The sequence below is a fragment of the Lactuca sativa genome, chromosome 5 (assembly GCF_002870075.4).
Source record: "Lactuca sativa cultivar Salinas chromosome 5, Lsat_Salinas_v11, whole genome shotgun sequence".
Taxonomy (NCBI): domain Eukaryota; kingdom Viridiplantae; phylum Streptophyta; class Magnoliopsida; order Asterales; family Asteraceae; genus Lactuca; species Lactuca sativa.
The window spans coordinates 336,100,529-336,113,480 of NC_056627.2; the positions used below are offsets into that span (position 1 = coordinate 336,100,529).

Here is a 12,952-nt window from a genome sequence, read left to right on the forward strand (position 1 = left end):
ATTTTTTGCTAACTAGGTATGTTTTCTCCTCTTTTTCCTCGATGTCGACTCTAATTTTTTTCATTTACAACCATTTTCGCTTCGATTTTTGACCTAGTTTGTTGTTTCGGTTGTTTCATTCAGGATCAAACGATGAAAGGAAGCAAATCAAGCGGTGCTACAAGGAAAGCTGATACCAAGTACGATTTAATCTAACTATGCTTAAAACATACCATCTGCTAGGGTTTAATGTTGTATTTTTTTTCATCTTCAATGAAATTAGGTTTTTGTTTTTCCTCAGGATCATGATTTCGGTACTTTTTAACAATTGTTTGTTGTAATTTTAGGTTGGCTGTAAAGAAGACTGCAGCCAAGGGGAAAGCAGCTAAGGATCCCAATAAACCCAAGAGACCCGCTAGCGCCTTCTTTGTGTTCATGTTAGTAGCTGTTCTTCGTTTATCACTACCTTCATGTTTTACTTCCATTTCCAAAGTTTAAATATTTTTCCTCTTGTTAATGTTATAAAGGGAGGACTTTAGAAAGCAGTTCAAAGAAGATCACCCTGGCAACAAATCTGTTGCTGCTGTAAGTGATCTTCCTTTTTGCCTTTTGTCATCGAAACTTCTTAAGCTTTGTTTCAAGTATTTTGTATCTAGATTGAGTTGAGTTTGTGTTTTTAGATTTTGATTTGGATTTCACTTGTGTATAATTATCAGGTTGGTAAAGCTGGTGGGGCAAAATGGAAGTTAAAACTATACTAGTGCTCTCTTTCCTTGGTTTTCATACTTATTATTATGATCCAGTTTCACTGAGCATGGTCGAACAAGCTGCAAAGTCACTTGCAAGGCCTGTAAGAGTAAGGCCCTGTTTTGTTTCTTGTCATTAAGTGATGTCTGGATAAATAATATTATAAGATGTTGTTATTATTTTTTAAGGTTTGGGTTTTAGATGCTACACCTGGAAAGGTACGTGTAGGTAGAGACGGAGATGATCATCCTGCTGAATTGATCATTTCTCTAAGAGCATTGCCTAACCAGGTGTGTTTTGTGTTGCATAAAGAGTAACGACTTTTTTTTGGTTATTTTATAAATATCTAACTATATATTGTCCCATGATCTCACATATTCACTTTCATATGCAATCTTGATGTATCTCATATACACGATTCTTGTTAAACTTTTACAATCTTAATTTTTCTATTATCTTTTTTCAAGGAAGGTCACATCAAAAATGGAGGTCATCAGTGGTCTTGTGCGTGAGGGGTTTTTGAACGATGTGGCTCAGGTAAATCTTTTTTTTATAAAACAAATAATAAATCTATTTTCATTTTCATTTACTATTTTTCTTTCTCATTGTAGAGGGACCTGGGCTCACAGTTGGTGGCCAATATATTTGAACTCGTTTGCAATCCTTTTCTGCTTTCCGCCAGTGGGGTGATTCTGAACAGGTATCTAACATTCAATATCAACATATTTTAATTAAAAAAACTTAATTTTTTTGATGATGAAATTAAAGAATTTGCAATCACATCACCAGATCGAAGAATACGTATATTTTGGTATAGAACTGGTAAACTAAGACGTGTCTATGATGAATCACTTGAGGTAAGTAAATTTACTCTTTTGCCCTCAGTTTCATGACATTTAAACGTATATATCCTTAACTATTCTGAAGATTTAACCTAACTTTGGTTTGTTTAGAATGCTCAAGATCTTCAAAGAAGCGATGTTCCTTTGTATCGATTAGAAGCTATTGATTTTGGGAGAAGAATGGCAGTTGAAAGAGAAATTGAAAAAACATAAAATGTCCCACAGCCAAATGCACTATTTGATGAAAGCTCTAATTTCATTATTTATCCAACTCTCCTTGGTATTAAAGTAAGAAATTTTACCTTGTGCCATTTTGTTTTTCTCAAATTCTAAGGTGTATGCAGTAATCCGAAGATTTTATTTTCTAATGTTTTATTCATAAATTGGTGATAGATTGTAAATCTGCACACAAACAAAGTTTCCAGAATATTAGGGAAGGTGGAAAACAGGTTTTTAAGAATTGCTTTGTATCAAGGTGATCAAAGCAGTAAAAAAGTGCGAAAAATTCCTGCTGCTGCTGTAAATGTGAATGAAAGCAAAGATCCCATGACAGATCCTACTTTGTTATGCTGTGCTTTTAAGAAACACAGAATCTATTTGTTCAGGTATATATATATATATATATATATATATATATATATATATATATATATATATATATTATTTTGTGTAAAAGTAAAATCATATATTTATGATTGTTCATATGTTATAAAAATAAAAATAGCCGAAGAGAACCAGAGGAACCTGATGATGCAACCAAGGGTAGGGATGTCTTTAATGAAAAGCCTCCTCCTGATGAACTTATGGTTGCATCAGATATTGGAAAGTTTGTTACAACATCTCTTCCAGAAAATGTGGTAAGTAGCCTACTTTTTGCTTTTAAAATGATTTATTTGATTTTAATAAATAATAATTAATATCCTTGATGATATATATATATTTACCAGATTATGCACACAACATTTCACATATTATTTTTTTGTTTTTTGTATGCCAAGATTCAATTTTTAATATTTTTATACCTTGGCAAGATTTATTGACTTTCCAACTCTTTTACAACATAAGGAGTGTTGCCTTTCTAGACTGAATATACCATCTAAACGAGACTAAATGACCATTAAAAATGCTAAAAATGAAAAAAAAATACGAGTTATAAACTAACCTTTGGAACATGGATGAAAACCATCCTTTCTTCTTTGAATCTACTTTCTTATTTGTCTCTGCTTCATCATCATCTGTGCATCATTCCTCTGATTTTTGTTTATTCAACTACATTTATAAAGATCTTGTCATATTTTTTTATGTTTTTTTTTACTTTTCAGCTCTAGTGGAAGCTCTGTCTGCATTAGTTCTTGTTGTTCTGTTTTTTGGTTCAAAAATTTGGAATTGCAAGAGCGAGCTTTTTGTTCTCACCTATTATGGGTGCATGGACATTGACTACTCCTTTTATTGGAATTTACAACATCATATATCATTACCCTTCTATTTTCAAGGCAATATCTCCACATTATATCTATCAATTCTTCTCAAGGAATGGCCATGAGGGATGGTTGTTGCTTAATGGTATGGTCCTTTGCATAACAGGTAAGAGCTTTCTTCCTTTTTTTTTTCTTTTTTTAATTTTTTTCTATTAAATTTCTAGATGGATAAATGATATCTGTCTCTTGAAAGTAATGAATGAACATATAGACTGGTTATTTATTGAGTAAATGACCATTTTACCCTTCTACCTAGAAGTGATGCTGAATAGAGGTTAAGTGTTTTTGAATTGAAGTTTAAATGATAAAAATTACTATTTTTTTGTTGACAAAACTACAAAATTGATTTTGGTCCCTGAAAGATTTGAAATGACTTTTTTGCCCTTTTAATTTATTTTTTTTATGTTTTTTCATATTTGTTTTAATATTTTATTAATTAAAAGTAAAAGGGAAAAATAGTCATTTCAACTTTCTTAGGACCAAAACCATAGGAATTTCTTGATTTTAGAACAAATCAATAAGAGTATGTTACTATTTTTTGCATTTAACTCTCTAAATAAATGATTATTTATTTTTTAGATAGTGTTTTACCTCCTCAAGTTTTGATCATTAATTTGATTGCTAAGTGTGCTCATAAGGGCACAAAAGTTAGCTTATAGTTCTCTTTCTGCTTTTCTACTCTTTTAATCCCAATCTGTCCTAACTATTTCTCTATGCCTGTTCATACTACTTCTTAAGGTATGGGCAATTGCAGATTCTAGACGACAAGGCTTTCTTGGCTTCAAAGAGTTTATTACTACAATGCAGGTAGTTTTTTAGCTTTATCTTCTTTCTCTTCTATCCACCATTTCTGTATACATGACCCTTTTCAGTGTGTGTGGTGATTGTAGTTGATTTCTATGGCACAAGTAGGACACACATTAAGTAGCGACCTCTTAAATTCTGATGGTAAACTGTGTAACCACATCATCTTTTCTTTACACTTTTAACATGTAAATATGTAATATTTTAACCTTTGATTACCTTTCTTGTGTTCATGTTATCTTACAATGCAGTTGATTATGAAAATTTGAAACCACCTGTTATGGATAGTCTGGATGTCTTACTAGCTGTATGTATACCTTTCTCTCACCTCAGCTATATGCATGCCACTATGAGCCTAAAAACTAAATATATTTCTTGAAAGTTAACATGTTTGTTAATGTATGCAGAAGAAAAAGCGTCCAAAAAGTGATCCTTAAACTAACGGTAGTCCTGCAGTTGAAATAGAAAACTCAGATCCTGATGTTATGGGGCCTCAAAAGGTTTATAACATTTATCGTGTTCATTATTTAAAGACATCATTTAAGCTTCATTTATATAAAGAATTAAAGATACATTTGATTATAATCAAGATTAAGGGAGACTTGTAATCATGTTTTGCATTCCTTTCCAGTAAGAAACAGAGTTGTATGATTATTTGTTAGTTTTATAGGAATGTATAACACATGTTAGCAATGTATTATTTTTGTTTAACATTTGAATGATTCTTTGTATGACATTATAATTTGTGCAATTTATTTTATATTATGCAATGGATTGTATTTTTTGTATATGGTATTTTATTTCTATTATAAGAAATTAAATGAAAATTTAATTTAAAAATTAATAAATATATAATTTTTTTTTAAACATTTAAATTTACGATACGCAAAAATGTATGTCATCTTCATTTATGACATGGCCTTTCTTGACAGGGGCTTTCTTCATACGCATTGCGTGTCATTAACACGCGCGTCGTAAGGTTACGACATGCGAATGCGTGTCGTCTTCCTTTATGACAGGGCCTTCCTTGATACACATTGCGTGTCGTAACCGCGCGTCGTAAATGCGCGTCGTCTCTCTTTATGACAGGGCCTTCCTTGACACGCATTTGCGCGTCGTCTGAGCGTTTTACGACGCGCAATGAGCATCGTAAAAGGCCTTTTTTCTAGTAGTGTTCTGATCCATTCATTAAAGTTGGATCCATCAAAAATGACTTTCCCACACAAGTTCATAAGAGAAAAGGAGCCACTAGGATTAGAGCCAGAAGTAGCGTTGTTTGCAGACATCTAGTAGGAGAAGAAAGAAAGAATTAGTTTAGATATAGAGATAGTCCTTAATAAAACACCCAAATGTAATATTAAGGCTAGGACCCAATCACAATATATTATACTTAGAAGAGGTATGTCGTAATCTAAGTAATAACATATTTGAAAGGTAGGTGAATGACGATTCACCAATTTCCACCAAAGTCGAAATATTAAAATATTTAATTTGGTTCTTAGAAACTCCTAGATTCTTTTGAGATTCAATGAACTTTTCAAAGGCATGTTTCAATCTCGAGTGTGCCTTCCAAGTTTTGTGACTGGGATGCCGAGGATCACAAAACGAGGTGTGAAGTAACGATGCAAATTACTTGGTACCCTTAATAAATTACCCCTCAATCGATGTGCCAGTTAACCACACACGCTCCATCGATACTATGATAAATATTAAGTCACCCTTTACCTACCTTGTTAAGTCCAAGTTAGTGTGTCGGTTAACCACACACGCTCCACTAACGACTTAGACAAAGTGTAAAGTGTAATTTCATGGATTAGCACCTTATTCACATTTTTCCTAAAGTAACTAAGATTGGGAATTTAATAAAACATTCAGTTACTTTATAATATTCATCATACTTTTAATGAGAATTTATAAGTCCTTGTCTTACCCGTTCAGCTAACGACCCTCCACCAGTCAAGCAAGCGGTGGGTGAGAATGAACACCCATTAAGTTGCCATTTTATAGGTAACAACCGTATACCCACCTTATAGACCGGCTTCGTGAATGAGGCGTACTAGCGGTAAGACGACTTTAATCTTTTATATATATATATATATATATATATATATATATATATATTATTAACTTATAGTATTATAAGTATAAGGGTTGAATTTTAACTTTTAAAATTCTAAGGGTTGGAACTAAAGTTTTTAATATGACTTTACTTGTTCCAAAACTTGAGGGCAAGTTTTGTAAACTTTCAAAACTTTTGATTTCTTGTAACTTATGAGTTTAATAGAGAAATAAAAATGAAGACTCTTCATTTTTCTAACTCTTGTGTTCTTTTAATGGTTTTTAATTCAAGTGACTTTTGGTTTTCCATAACTTGAGGACAAGTTATGGACTCCATTAAAACACATTATGATCAAGTAAAATTTGAGGACACGATTAAACATCATACTAATTACTATACATTGTAATATCCCAGAAATCAAAGTAAAATTTTTATTTATAAAACCTAACCAAAAACCACAATTGTTTACAAAACATAGTTTCCAAAGATAATAATCCATAATAAGAGTATCCCAGAATCAGATATCATAAAACCAGAAGGATGTGCATGATCATGTCTTTGCTTTCCCATGATCATCTAAAGTACCTGAAACATAAACCTTAAATTGTAAGCCAAAGCTTAGTAAGCTCGCCCAAGGTACCACACACAACCAAAATAGATAACAACATGCATATATGAGCCTTCAGCCTGACTGGACCGCCTTGTAGGGCCTACAACCTATTTGGACTACACTCTGGGCCTTCAGCCTGACTAGACCACCTCATAGGCCTTCGGTCTATCCAGACCGCCTCGGGTATCTTAGACTTCAGCACAAAGCATGACTGCCTCAACCCAACAAACCATAACATGCAGACATATCCAATAACAATCAATAACCGCCGCACATGTAATCATACAGATCTACCAATCTAATGCATACTTAGTAATCATACGGATCTACCAATATATCAAATAACCAGCATAACATCAATCTAATATAACAAGATACAAAATCTAGTGGACCGACATTGGTAACTTTGACCTACATGTATAGTGAGGAAAACTCACCTCATAGTGTGAAAAAGATAGCTAAACAGATCACAACTCCAACTGCTAACTCTACAAATCCCCTATACAAGAAACAAAGGCCAAGTCTCAAACTATAGCTCAAAATACCCAAAATACCCCTAGGTCAAACTTGGTTAAAATCCTGGTCAAAAGTTAACTTAGTTAGTCGCCACGTCGTGGCTAGTCTCTAGCCACTCTATGGGGATTGCAGGACAAAACAGTCGCAATACAGCCATCCGTCACGTCATGGTGACCTATTCATCACGCCGTGGGGACTTTTCAGAGCAACTTAATCCAATAAGCTCTTAATCCATAAAACCAACCATTCAATCGTCCCAGATGGCATTCTCTCATCCAATGAACCATAAAAACCATTGTTTTATAGACATGCATGTCCAATGCATGTATTAAGATCAAGCTAGGTCAAATAGAGTAAAAGGGGACAAGATCTCATGCAAGAGTTCAAAAATCTATAAAAATCTAGATCCAACACTCCTAACCACAAAGGGACTTTGGGGACCCATAAAGTTGGCAACTTTATGGAATCCCAACACTCCAATGAGTCCAAACATGAAGAATAAGGCATAGAAACCTAGATCTATGCACAAAAACCCAAATCATAGAATTTGAGGACTTACAAGAGTCCAAAAGATGCACAACAAGATGATGAGAAGAGTTGCTTGCTGAATCCAATTCCAAATGACACCTTCTTCTTCCTCAAATCCCCAAAAATCAACACAAAAGGCTTAGAGAGAAAAAATGGAGGTTAGGGTTTGCTTGGAGGTTGAGAGAGTGTGATGGAGGCGGAGGGTGAGCAATCCTAGCCATCACATTTCCTTAAATAGGGGCGCAAACCCTAAATATTAGGGTTTCTCATTAAAAAGCCACCATGTCATGGCCATAGGTTACTATACCATGGCGGTCATTTAAAATCCGTGATACTTCAACCATCACCATGTCGTGGGATGCCTTCACTACGACATGGTCCCGCCTAAAATCCAAAATACATTAAATTTTAATACCTCCAAGAATATGGATGTTACAATTGTCCCCCACTTGAATCATACTTCGTCCTCGAAGTGTACTGTTGCAAATAACTATGGGTAATTCTCCCTCATCTCTGCCTCGGGTTCCCAGGTGTACTCGGAACCCTTCCGATGATGCCACTGGAGCTTGACCAGTGATGTCACCTTGTTGCGCAAGGCCTTCGTCTTCCTATCCAAAATCGCCACTGGTCTCTCAACATATTTCAGGCAACCATCAATCTGAATATCATCCAAAGGAACAACTACTGAATCATCAGCCACACACTTCTAAAGTTGGGAAACACGGAAGGTGTTGTGAATCTGACTGAGATCCTCAGGAAAATCCAATAAGTAGGCTACCCTGTCAACCCTGGAAATCACTCGAAATGGCCCAACATATCGAGGTCCCAACTTGACCCTCTTCCTGAAGCATATTACACCCTTCCAGGATGATACCTTCAGTAAAAACATGTCGCCGACCTAGAAATCCAACTCCGACTGACATCTATCAGCATAACTTTTCTACCAACTTTGAGCTGTCTGCAACCTCTGCCTGGTCTGTTGAATAAGTTCTATCATCTGAAGAACTACTTTAATTTTTCCTATGACCCTATGACCGACCTCTCCCCAACAGACTGGGATACAACACTTCCTCCAATAAAGAAGCTCAAATGGCGGCACACCGATACTTGAGTGATAGTTTTTGTTGTAAGAAAACTCAGACAAAGGGAGGTAGGAATTATAACTCTCACCGAAATCTATAGCATAGACCCTCAACATATCCTTGAGATTTTGGATGGTCCTCTGGCTCTGGCCGTCAGATTACAGATGATAAGAAGTGCTTGATGGGTTTTGAGCATTCTGACACTTCCTAAGTGTACATGCAACCCTAATAAACCTTGGATCTATGTTTGTCTAAGATACATGCAAATAATTATTTTTCCAAGGTTCATATCCTAACTAGCATGGCATGGGGAACATGAATCAAATAAAGCTAGTAGAAATACTTACCTTGTAGTTGTAGTTGATTGTTTGGAGTTTTAGAGCCTAGCACCAATAGTATGGATGCCTCAAATGGAAATCACAAATCACCACAAACTTGGAACTTTGAGAGAATAGTCACTACTATCTTGAAATCGGCCCTCACCTCAACAAGTGTCAACTAGTGTGATTTCAAGAACCAAAGCCTTCTTTATATAGTGTGGTGGATTAGGGTTACATCCATGTAAAACCTAATACCCATGTCTCTTCATTTCCATGAGATCCATGGGTTAAAGCTCCATGGAGTATCCATGGACTTTTCCATGCAAGCCTAGCCCATTCCAAATAAGCCTTAGCCCACACTATATAAATATAGAAGCCCATATTTAATTAGTAATATCTTTGATCTCTAAATTAATCCTAGATTAATTATAGATCAATACTAATTAAATAATATGATCTTATATTAATATATTAGAACTTATAATATATTAATAAATCATAACTTGTACTATTCTCAACAGATTATCCATAAATTGTTCGGGTGAAGTGCAACCCAAATGGACCATGCCGGGTCGGGTCAAGTACATACCAAATATAATGGACTTAGACACTATATCCAACAGTCTCCCACTTGGATAAGTCTAATAACTATAGTTGCAAGTATGACTTCAGGAACCGATCAACAATCGTAGCTCTTTAAACTCTGTTGAACTAGAACGCGCCATTTTAGATAAGTGATCATATAATCCTCTGTTCTAGATATCAGCCGGACAAATACATGGAACATGGTCTTACTTATTGCCCAGCATTTGTTTCCCGATTTCCGATTTGTTTGACATAGAACTTAACTGAACACATCAATTTAGTTCTGACTGGGCCCGGTACATAGGTCAAAACAAAATCATTGAAGGGCCCAGATATCAGCTTCTAATCCAAGAAGGAATAGATAAACTTCGAATCATATGTTTGTTCTACCACTCATTGAATTATACACAAAGGCATGTTTTATAACATCGAGTTACCAATGCGTTTTCGTACAATCAATGCATAACCAACTCGGAAGTAACAAATCATATCTCTAGGTTTGAAGACTTATATGATATTACCGTCTCACGATCACTCGAGATAAAATTCCATGAAGTGATTCCAGTGAGCGTGGGTTGAGTCCAATGCTCAGAACTTATGAGCACTCATGATTGTTGTAGCCATGTCCAACACCTTAGACCTCTGCAACCAATCATGACAGTCTTGATTCATACCTACTTCCGACATATGACCGACTGTGGAGGTTTGAATAATATGATATACCAAACATAATTATTCTGGAAGTCAAAACATGTAAAAGAAATATAGTAAACGATCGACAAGAGATAGCAACACTTTACTCATAAATAAAACACGTTTTATTCATCATCTAATGTTAATTACACTTTACAAATTTCATAATTTATCTAACTACTAAAACTTATATCATCCTTCAGCCCTATGCTCCGAGCATGCTGGAGATGCTTAACCCTACTCAGTCCCTTCGTGAGGGGATCTGCTGGGTTCTCATCTGATGATACCCTCTTTGCCACGAGGATTCCTTCTTCTATTCGATGTCTGATGAAGTGATATTTTCTGTCAATGTGCCTGGATCTCCCATGATCTCTTGGTTCCTTGGCTAAGGCAACCGCACTATTGCTGTCACAGAAAATCTCCATTGGCTCTTTTATAGCTGGTACAACTCCAAGGTCTCCGATGAAGTTCTTTAGCCATATAGCCTCCTTTTCTGCCTCGCTTGCTGCTATATACTCTGATTCACAAGTGGAATCAGCCACTGTCTCCTGCATGGAACTCTTCCAAGTGATTGCTCCTCCATTTAAGGTAAAGACCCAGCCCGACTGAGAGCGGAAATTATCCCTATCAGTCTGGAAGCTAGCATCACTATACCCTAAAACTCTCAAGTCATCACTCCCACCGAGGGTAAGGACCCAGTCCTTAGTCCTCCGCAGGTACTTGAGGATATTCTTTACCGCAGTCCAGTGTGCCTTGCTAGGGTTCCCCTGGTACCTGCTAACCATGCTCAAAGCAAAGGCTACATCAGGTCGAGTACACGTCATAGCATACATGATCGATCCTACAGCTGAAGCATAAGGTAGTCGACTCATTTCTGCTATATCAGCCTCAGTACTAGGGATTTGTGTCTTACTCAATCTGGCATTACTCTGAATGGGTAACTCACCTTTCTTGGAGTTATGCATGTTGAATCTTTTCAACACTTTGTCCACATAGGTGCTTTGACTAAGTCCAATTAGTCTTTTACTCCTGTTTCTCAAAATCCTTATCCCTAGGATATAGGCAACTTCACCAAGGTCCTTCATAGCGAAACACTTCCCAAGCCAGGACTTAACTTCCTGCGGGGTTGGGATGTCATTTCCTATGAGTAGTATGTCATCCACATACAGTACCAAAAAGCTGACTATGCTCCCACTAGCCTTGATATAGACACAAGATTCATCTTCACTCCTTGAAAAGCCAAATTCCTTGACTTTCTCATCAAAGCAAAGATTCCATCTGCGAGGTGCCTGTTTCAATCCATAAATGGATTTCTCGAGTTTACACACTCTATTGGGGTACTCTGTACTGACAAAACCCTCTGGCTGAACCATGTAAACATCTTCAGCCAACTTTCCATTAAGGAAAGCGGTTTTGACATCCATTTGCCATATTTCATAGTCATGAAATGCAACAATGGCTAACAGAACCCTAATAGACTTTATCTTGGCCACTGGTGAAAAGGTTTCATCATAATCAACTCCCGGAGTTTGAGAATAACCTTTTGCAACTAGTCAAGCCTTATAAGTGTGTACATTACCATCCATGTTGGTCTTCTTCTTGAAGATCCATTTGCACCCTACAGTCTTACGACCTGGTACATTCTCAACCAAGTTCCAAACTTGATTGTCATACATGGACTGTATCTCGCTATCCATAGCCTCTTTCCATTTAGCAGCCTCAGGGGCTGCCATGGCTTCCGTGTAACTGTTAGGCTCATCCAGACCTACTAGTGTCTCATCACTAATAAGTGTCTCACCTTCCGCAGTAATATGGAAGCCATAGAAATGCTCAGGTGCATTCCTAACTCTCTTGGAACGCCTCAGAGGTACAGATTCGTCAATTGGCTCAACAGGAGTTTCCTCCTCAAGTTGAGGGCTAGTGTTTGAAGTTCCTTCACCACTTGAATTTTGAATTTCTTCAAGATCAATTTGCCTCCCACTGTCTCCTTGGCTTATAAACTCTCTCTCTCTCTCTTTCTCTCTCTCTCTCTCTCTCTCTCTCTCTCTCTCTCGAAAGACTCCTCTTCTTGCTACAAAGACCACATTATCACTAGGTCTGTAGAAGAGGTAACCAAAGGATCTTTGTGGGTAGCCGATGAAAATACACCTCTCGCTTCGGGGTTCTAGCTTGTCATGAGTCTCGCGCCTCACAAAAGCCTCGCAACCCCAAATCTTGATGAGGTCTAGGTTAGGTAGTTTACCAGTCCACATCTCATGAGGATTTTTGGCAACTTTCTTTGTAGGGACTAGATTAAGAATATGGGAGGCAGTCTCTAAGGCATACCCCCATAATGAGATTGGTAGCGAAGCTCGACTCATCATGGAACGAACCATGTCCAACAAGGTTCGATTACGCCTCTCAGCTACACCATTCAACTGTGGTGTCCTGGGAGGTGTCAATTGTGAGACAATCCCACATTCCCTAAGATAGTCGAGGAACTCTGAACTAAGATACTCACCACCTCGATCGGATCGAAGCATCTTAATGTTCTTGCCCAATTAATTCTCGACTTCCTGTTTAAATTCCTTAAACCTTTCGAAAGTCTCTGACTTATGCTTGATCAAGTAGACATATCCATATCTACTGTAATCATCAGTAAAAGTCAAATAATAACGATTAGCATCCCTTGTGGCATGTTTGAATGGTCCACACACATCCGTGTGTACA

General features: G+C 36.6%; 2 long non-coding RNA genes across 3 annotated transcripts; both read left to right on the top strand.

Annotated features, from left to right (window-relative positions):
- The first annotated feature begins 274 nt into the window (after nucleotides 1–274).
- LOC128126329 (uncharacterized) lies at nucleotides 275–730 on the top strand. Its single transcript, XR_008224144.1, has 3 exons — nucleotides 275–416; nucleotides 507–564; nucleotides 696–730. It is a non-coding gene; the product is annotated as an uncharacterized LOC128126329 (long non-coding RNA).
- Nucleotides 731–1,490: 760 nt separating this feature from the next.
- LOC128126330 (uncharacterized) lies at nucleotides 1,491–2,407 on the top strand. 2 transcript variants are annotated; one of them, XR_008224146.1, is made up of 4 exons: nucleotides 1,491–1,583; nucleotides 1,680–1,856; nucleotides 1,962–2,173; nucleotides 2,293–2,407. It is a non-coding gene; the product is annotated as an uncharacterized LOC128126330 (long non-coding RNA). The 2 variants fall into 2 exon arrangements; XR_008224145.1 differs by having other exon boundaries at nucleotides 1,502–1,856.
- The last annotated feature ends 10,545 nt before the right edge of the window (nucleotides 2,408–12,952 follow it).